The 9,129-nt window shown below is 34.9% G+C and overlaps 2 pseudogenes; one reads left to right on the forward strand and one right to left on the reverse strand.

The window, feature by feature from the left end:
• Nucleotides 1-511: 511 nt before the first annotated feature.
• LOC101701031 (polyadenylate-binding protein-interacting protein 1 pseudogene) lies at nucleotides 512-2,287 on the reverse strand (annotated as a pseudogene).
• A 4,448-nt stretch (nucleotides 2,288-6,735) lies between these two features.
• Nucleotides 6,736-6,887, forward strand: LOC147826657 (U2 spliceosomal RNA; annotated as a pseudogene).
• The last annotated feature ends 2,242 nt before the right edge of the window (nucleotides 6,888-9,129 follow it).

The raw sequence follows: 9,129 nt of genomic DNA on the forward strand, positions 1-9,129 counted from the left end.
TTAGATGTATAAGCCAGAAACAGGTAAAACTAGATAATGGCCTGATACTATGTTTTGTACTTTTAGATGTCATTTCTTCTATCATCCAAGCTGCTTTTTCAGTGGAAGATATCCCTACATCTTTTACAAACTAGTTAAGTTTGATTCCCATTATTCACAATAAAATAATCCAACCTACTCCATATTCCAAGTATAATGAACTGTCATCTTTCTTTATGACAACTTTTTTTCAACATTTCATTTACTTCAAAATCAATTTTATTGCACCCCAAACAGTAGAATTAACTGTACATAATAAACTATTATATATACACACACACATGTACACATTTTAAGATATAGGAAATAAAGTTTATTTTGGCAGATAGTGTTAAACAAAATTAAAGTTGCATACATTAGTAACATAACTCAACATCCTTAATCTGGTATGACACATATTCTTGCTTTCCTGTGTTCTGCTAAATCAGTATACCTAAACTGTTTTATAAAACTGATATGCTGAAACTTAACTTTACTCTTTTCATTTATGCTTTGACTCCAAACAAAACTTTTCATAAGCTTCTTCAATCTCTGGGTCCATCTCATCATCAATATCATCCAAATATGGATCAACAGCCCCTGATAAATCTGTTTCATTTTCTTCATAATCTGGAAAAAACTCCTCTCTTTCAAGTAACTCTTGATATTTCTCTTGTTAATCTGGATCAGCTGCAGTGAAAGGAACAATATCAGATGTATAAAATGTTGGTTCATTCATAAAGTAGGTAGAATCATTTTCAGGTGTTTCTTCTCTGTATGTTGAAGTTGCATGGACTTTACCCCAGTTACTAGACCGGAGTTCAACAAACTTTAAGAGCATCTGTTTTGTGCCTCTGCTGCAGTTTGCATCTAGGACAACATTTTCAATTCTCTGAATAATTTCTTCCATATCAGTCTTTAATTTTTTTTCCAAGCATCTTCCAAAACTGACCCTGTCAACTTTAGTAATTTTACTGCACAAATTAAGTTGTCATCCATTGGATTAGAGAAGAGAACATTCAGCAATTCATGCAGACCAACTTGAAGAATATCTGCTCTTGTAACCTGTCCATTTGTTCCCTTGATCTCCAGGTTAAGATAAAGTTCTCCCAGAAAGAGTACAAATGCATGAAAACGTTTTCGAGTCACTTCATCCCCTTTTGCAGCTTGATCTTTAACTTCATATTCTGTCCGACGTCTTTGAAGTAGCAATTAGCAGAAGTTGCCACTCTGTGGGCTAATTGTCAGATGATGGGACAGGTAATTACACAGGCGAGCTCCCATGTAAGAGAAATGTGGGATAGATGTGGTAGATGACCTCCACAAGTTCTTGCAACGCATCATCTGTTCTAACCCAGCCATTCAAGGTCTCTGCAAACTGTTCAATTTCAGTTTCAAAACTTCCAGGTTGCTCTGTAAGATGATTCAAAAACTCCTGAACGTAGTCTGATAGAGTAGGATGATCTTCACGACCATCTTCAAAGGATTCTGTATAAGCAGAATAAACTGATGGGTCAAACTCGGGGTGTTGGCACACAGCTTAGACATTAGGAGCCACAGGAGCCGCCGCAACCACTTGAGTCTTGGCCATTGCTGACTCTTGAGTTCTGCTGGGGAATTTTATCCTGTGAGCTAGTTGGAGCTCTCAGGGGCCTCATTTGTTCTGGAGCCCGATGGAAACCGTCCGACATGCTCCTCCTCTTCCTCCCGGGCCACTGGGACGCTGGGGAGGCGTGGTGAGCCCGGCTCTCGCCGCTGCGCCTCACTCAGGCCTCATGGAGCACCAGGGCAGCGGACCAACTCTGGAAGGGCTGACGGCACTCGGGCCCCGGGACCTGGCCGCTGACAACTGTTTTTATAAAATGCACTATAACATTTACCAAAAAGTTACATTTTCTTTTTTCATGTTTCTTTATTCGTATTAAATTCTAAGGCTTTTGAGATTAAGTCCAATTAATTCCTATGTACCCACCACCTGCAGAACGCTCAGAAAATATTCACTTAAATCAATGAGTAAGTGTATGAATGTATCATGGATCATACAATTGATTTTTTTTCTGCTAGAATACTTCCTTGCCTTTCCATAATGTTTTTATCTCTATTACTTGAAAAAATAATAGACATCTTTTTGTTCATCAAATTATGTATCAAAGCATCTTTTTCTTTATTATATTGAATCATATGTTTTTTCACTAATTCTTCTGCAGCAAATATAAATACAAATTATTTCCATTTTTCAAAGTGATTCAAACTGTTACACACAGAAGAAATAGATAATATTTATCAAACAATTCTTAGATTACTAAATAAGAATCGCAATAGAGCTATCCTCCTTAACAATTCTGTAAATATTGATTATGGATTCCAGAAAGTTACAAAATCTTGTCCAAAGAAATGGAGTTGATTCATAGAGCTGAATTGAGAATGACAATCATTTGAACTCAAGATTGATATTCAGCTAAAGGAAGGCAAAATATAAGCTTTATCAATTTTATTAGTTAGTCTTGACACTGTAATAGGCGTTTTATATATATATATGTATATGTCATGCTTGATGTTTAACATATGGTTTAATAGACATGATGTTCAGGTGCCATTATTCTGGGGAAAGAAGATGATAGTGAATATCAAACAAATGATTATCTTAACTAAGAAAGAAGAAAATGACAAAAGAGAAAGTCTAGAATTTATTCTTCCATAACCGGATTAAAAGTCTCAGATAATATGCTCAAGTAGTCCATGGAGAATTCTTGGTACCAGTTCTAGATGTAAGAAACTCAAAGGGACCTGAGATTGCCACTTATAATAAATGAAAATGAATTTCCAGTAAATTCTTCACAATTCACAAATTAACATAGACTTGTAATCTCAAAACATGAAAACATTAGGTCAGGCATGAAAGAAACTAAATTACAAGTATGAATGGTTTTTAATAATTGAAATTTCAATTCACAAAGTGTAACAATCCTTTGGGCTACTGATGCTTGCTGCCAAATTTTCTGTCATTTGCATGGAACTGATTTTTTTAATTGGATGAGCTTTTCTCTTTTTTATTTTTTACAAGGTAGAAGATAGATGCATGGGCAAAGTTCAGTTTATTAAATGTATTGGAAAAATAAGCTGTTCAGTGTGTCATACAAACCTTATAGGATATTTCAAAATGTACATTTGAAAAATAGTAGCCAGTTATTAAAAATAATCATGATTAGAGATTCTGACACTAAAATTTCCTTTAAAAGGTCTTACATATTCCTCTGCACACACATTTGTTATTCATTGCTGTAGGATCAGTGGTCTACCATCAATGTTTTCTGTTTGAACTTTTCTCTAGTTCCTCTAGATCAGTGGTGGTGAACTTATGTCACAAATGTTTTTTATTTTTCTTTTAAAACAAAAGATATTAGTGCATGAGTTCTTTTTCTAAACTAAAACCTCAATATTCAGGTTTAATCACAGTGTTGGCACTTTGCAATAAATAAGTAGGGTGGGGGTTGCGGTTCGGGCACTCATCTCTAAAAGGCTCACCATCAGAGTCTAGATCTTTCCACTAGTTTCATATCATCAGCAAGTGTTATTAATTGCTACTTTAAAATGACTTACATACTCCCAATATGATATAAGAAAAATATTCACACTTCTTAATATCTTCTGTAATGAATGTGATTAAGGAATCTAATATTTATGCTTTTTTCCCCATTTTTACAATTGCATAACTTGATTGACCATATTTCCCCAGGGCTCAACCTAGAATTTGGAATGGAGTCAATGAATTTAATAAATATTATGAGTCATCAGATCAAACAAACTCAGTGCATATTTCTTCATTTTTTCCCAGTACAGATTCTTTGAGGACATAAGAAAAACACACAAAAATTTGTAAGTTTACAAGAAAAAAAGAAAGATAGTCATCAAAGAGAAAATTTGAGGATTATAGATTGGGAATATAGAAAATTGACAGAACACTTTCTATCTGGAAAAATAATTCACTAAGTTGGTGCAGGCTGTCTCATCACAACTTCTTGGAAAGACTAGGTGCAACTTAATATTTTATATAAATTTAATTTCTTTTCTAAATAAATATTTTGTCAATATAAAATATACATCCAAAAAAGTATATAAATTTTAAGTGCAGTCAAGTGAATTTTTATACTATGAATGTAATCATGGCACTCATCATTTTCATAAGGAAATGTAATATTTCCAGCAACCTCAGAACTCCTTCCCAGTCACCAGAAATATGTCTATAAATTGAATAGACTATTGTTAGACTATTTTATATACAATAGGAAAAAATATGAACTGTCACTAGAGTAATATCAATTATTTTTAATTACTCTCCCTGTACTATATCCTTTAAACATGCATTTTTCTTTTATAAAAAATATTTATTTTGAATGAGAACTCATAACAGTATGCATTTCAAAAGCTGACAAAACAGATATTTCAAAAGCCAGAAAATACAAAATATTTTATAAAATATGATGATTGATCATCTTCTGCCATTCATCTATACTATATTTTTTTAGACTTTATTCTTTTAGAGAAGTTTTGAGTTCACAATAAAACTGAGGGGAAGATATATGGATATCCCATATAAATTCTGCTCCCACACATGCACAGTCTCTCCCATTATCAATAGCCCCTAACCAAGTGAAACACTTTTGTAACTGATGAACCTACATGGTCATATCATAATCACTCAAGGTGAAAAGTTTAAATTAGATGGGGCCAGGGATTTAGCTCAGTGGTGCCATCACCTGCATTGCAAGAGTAAGGTCTCGAGTTCTATCCCTGGTACCAAAAAAAAAAAAAAGTTTAAATTAGGGTTTATTCTTGGCTTGTATATTCATTCCATGGGTTTTGAAAAATGTATAGTAAAGTGCATCAACCATTATAGAAAATATGTGATATTGTACTGCTCTGAAAATTCTCTATCCTCTATCTATTTGTCCATCCCCCTCCCTAACCCTTGGTAACCACTGATCTTTCTACTGTATCCATAGTTTTGCCTTTTAAACAGTACCATATAGTTGGAATCATATTGTGTATAGCATTTCAGCTTGGGTTTTTTCACTTAGTAATGTAAATTTAGGTTCCCTTCATGTTTTTTTCATGACTTGACATCTCATTTGTTTTTAGCACCAAATGATATTTTATTCTCTGAATATATCACAGTTGAATTATCTATTCACCACTGAAGGACATCTTGATTGCTTGCTTCACATTGTAGCAAGTATTTTTTTAAAAGCTGCTTTAAACATCTATGTATAGGTCTTTGTGCAATGTTACAATTTCTATCTAAATGTCCCCCTAAAGCCTCATGCACTCATAGTTGGGGCTTTTGGTGATTGATCGAGGGGCCATGATACTCACCAGTGGATTTAGTACACTGATGTGTTTATAGCTTTACATTTGTGATGTTGGGGGCTGAAGTCTGCTAAGAGGAGGTGGGTCACTGGAGGCATGGCCTGGTAGAATATATCTCTCTCTCCCTCCTTCTTTGACCTCTCTCTCTCTCTACTTCCTTCCACCATCCCATGAGCTGTTTCTGCTCTGCCACGCTGCTCTGCCTTGGAGTGAAAACTCTTCAAACTGTAAGTCAAAATATACATTTTCTCCCTTAACTTGTGGATGTCAGGTATTGTGTCCCAACAACAAGGGAAGTAACTAAGATATACAGATAATGGGTTTTGATGGCCTTTGAATTACTACTGTGAGAGTAGTGGCTGGGTAATGTGGTAAGAATGTGTTTGCTGTTATAAGTGACTGACAAACTCTCTTTCAAGATGATTGTGTCTTTTTTCATTCCCACCAGCAATGAATAAGGATTCCTTGAACCTCTCATCATTGGCAGCATTTGGTATGGTCATTGTTCTGCCTTTTTAATAGACATTGCATGATATTTCATTGCTTTAATTACCATTTCCTTAATGACATGTTATGTGGACCATCATTTTGTATAAGAAAATTCAATATGACAAACCAAAGATGCTGAAAACTTTTCAAAACAAAATTATCAGCCATCAGTGGTGCTCAAATTATATATAATTTGATATTAACTACATTGTACTTTAATATTTATTCAAAATAAAGGGTTTCAGTAAAATAAAACTTCATAACTAATCTATTATGTGGTTTATAATACCTCTTTAGTGCAAATTCTTTACATGTATAAAGCTTGTCATTTAAATGTAATTTATTTTAATGATAATAGGAATTGAAAATGGTCCAACCAGTTTGGAAAACAGTTTGGAAGCACATGTCCATCAAAATGAGTGCACATGTCCATGAGGACTTACACTGTATGATTCCTTTTACATGGATTCTAGGGAACCCAATTTAATGAGCAGTGATAGAGAGTAAATCAGTGGTTGCTTGGAGGTGGGTAAAAAAGTAAGAAAAGATTACACAGAGTTACAGAAAATTCTAAAGATGAAAAATACATTCATTGCCTCAATTGTGGAGGTGAGGTCACAGTTCTATATATGGCACAATTTTTCAAGTTACATTATTTATAAATGTGTAGCTTCTTCTATGTAAATTATATCATGATAAAGCTTTAAAGAAACCCCTTCTGAAACTACATTATCTAAACTGCTTTTGTCTTTCTCAAAAAAAATTAATATCTGGAATAAACATTATTTTATTTTCTCTTAAAATTGTTCTAGGCTTACTGAATGCACATATCACAAGGAGTACTATTTAAGAACAGCTTAAATTGCTTCTCAGCCTTTTGGCTAAGATCAAGTGTAGAACAGATTAAAAGCCAAAATTATTTTATAACTTTCAGTATTATCTACCACAGATTTTGCTCTGTTCTTAACATGTGGGTTATAGACCAGATTGATCTGGAAAAAAGTGTATTTTCATTAAACTTTCAACCCAACCTGATAACTCATCCTAGAGAATAAGTCAGGCTTAAGGCCCAGCCATCCAGGATGCTCTGACTTCTCACAGCTGCATTTTTGATAAATCAATTATTCTTATCAGTCTATTACCCTTCCTCCACTGGTAAAGACCAGTGTCCTCCCATCCTCCTCCTGGTCTCAAATTAAATAAAGGTAATTAGAAAACACAGATACTGAGAAAATAGGACACCTATAATATCATTCTGGTTCTGCCATACATTTCCAGTGTCTTGGTAAAAATCCTCTAATCCTGTGGGGCTTGTTTCTAGTGTAGTAAGACATAAACTGACACAATGCAACTTCATTTGATTGATTTTCTCTCAGTGAAAGTTCAAAGAGATAATATCTGTCTTCAGACCCTTGTCCTCTTTTAAAAAACATCAGTAAGGCCCAGGACCTACCTTGCTAGTTCAGGTAAATTTATCATGGGTCTATTCTTAATCTCTTGCATTAAAACTTCTTCATCTACAGGTATATGTTTAACAAGATCAGAAGTTATTTTATTGGTTTTTTTTCCCTTAACACATCATATACATGGCTAGTACTTCTACTATCAGGGCTGTGCAGTTGAATTGAGGTTTCAGAAACCACAAGTCAGCACAGAGGTAGGGGCTTCTGGGCCACCATTCCACTGCTCCCAGCCCAGAGAAAGGGGATTTCAGGCTGATGTGCCACCGCTCCTAGCTCAGAGGAGATAAGCCATGTGGGTGCCAACAGCACCCACAGCCCCCATCTAAATGAAAAGACACATAAACAAGTCTTAAAACCAGACTTCCAGATCACCTACAGCAACACCAAAGGGAGATGAGATGGAACAATCTGATACTCAACCACCTAGACTTCCTGAACTGGCAACAAAAGAGGATCTGGAAAAAATGAAATCAAATAATTTCTCAGATAACAGCAGAGATTATGCTTGTAGTGCAAGGCATGATTAATAAATCTAAAGAGGAGCTGAGGAACATGATGGAATCCCAACATAGGAAACAAATGGAATCCATAAAACACATGCAAACAGATTTCCAGGAAATCAAAAACTCCATTGAAAGTCTACAAAGCAGAATGAGCCTATGTGAGGACAGAATTTCAGATATAGAAGATAAGGTTGCAATTAATGACCAGGAAAAGAAAAACTGCTTCAAAATTGTAAGGGACAATGAGAAATCAACCCAGCAGCTGCTAGGCAATGCAAACAAGAATAACATAAGACTGATTGGAGTCAATACAGAAACAGGGGAGCATGCAGATGACATAAAAAAACTGTTCACAGAAGTGATGGCAGAAAAATTCCCAAGCAGAGGGAAAGAACTTGACGTACAGATATGTGAGGCATATAGGACTCCAAATAGCCTTGATCAAAAAAAATCTACACACAGGCATATAATTGTTAAGATTCCAGAAACTCAACAGAAGAACAAAGTTCTACAAGCAGTTAGAGAAAAGAAACAAATCACAAAGGAAACCCCATCAGAATCACAGCAGACTCCTCAACGCAAACCCTCAAGCCAAGAAGGGCTTGGAGTGACATATTCCAAGACCTAAAAGAAAACAGCCTCCAACCCAGATTGATGTACCCTGCAAAATTATCTTTCAAAATTGATGGAGAAATAAGATACTTTCATGACAAAGACCACCTCACGAACTTCATAAATACCAAACTAGCACTCCAAAAAATTTTAGACAATATTCTAGCAACAAACAATGAGTATCACAATGCCAGGAAGCACAGCAGAATGAACCCATCAGGTGCGACAAGAAATTCAATGTAAAGGGGGAGAATCCAGAAAAAGAAAAAGTCACGACAATAATAATTCAATATGTATCAGTTATAACCATCAATGTTAATGGTTTCAATTTACCAATCAAAAGAAATAAACTGGCAGAATGGGTCAAGAAGCAAAATCCAACAATATGCTGCATACAAGAAACACACTTAATTCAAAATGAAATTCAGACTGAAAGTCAAAGAGCGGAAAAAATACTCCATGTGACAGGAGCCCCCAATAAAGCAGGAGTAGCTATCCTCTTTGCAGATCAAGTAGATTTCAAACCATCACTGATTAAGAGAGATGAAGAAGGACACTACATCCTTGTAAAGGGAACAATCCAACAGGAAGAGATGACAATCATAAATATATATGCACCAAACACTAGTGCACCCAACTATATAAAACAAATATTAATGGACATTAAAAGTCATATA

Source organism: Heterocephalus glaber, unplaced genomic scaffold (genome assembly GCF_053883595.1).
Source record: "Heterocephalus glaber isolate CG9 unplaced genomic scaffold, H.glaber_assembly_v1.0 deba00001463, whole genome shotgun sequence".
Classification (NCBI taxonomy): domain Eukaryota; kingdom Metazoa; phylum Chordata; class Mammalia; order Rodentia; family Bathyergidae; genus Heterocephalus; species Heterocephalus glaber.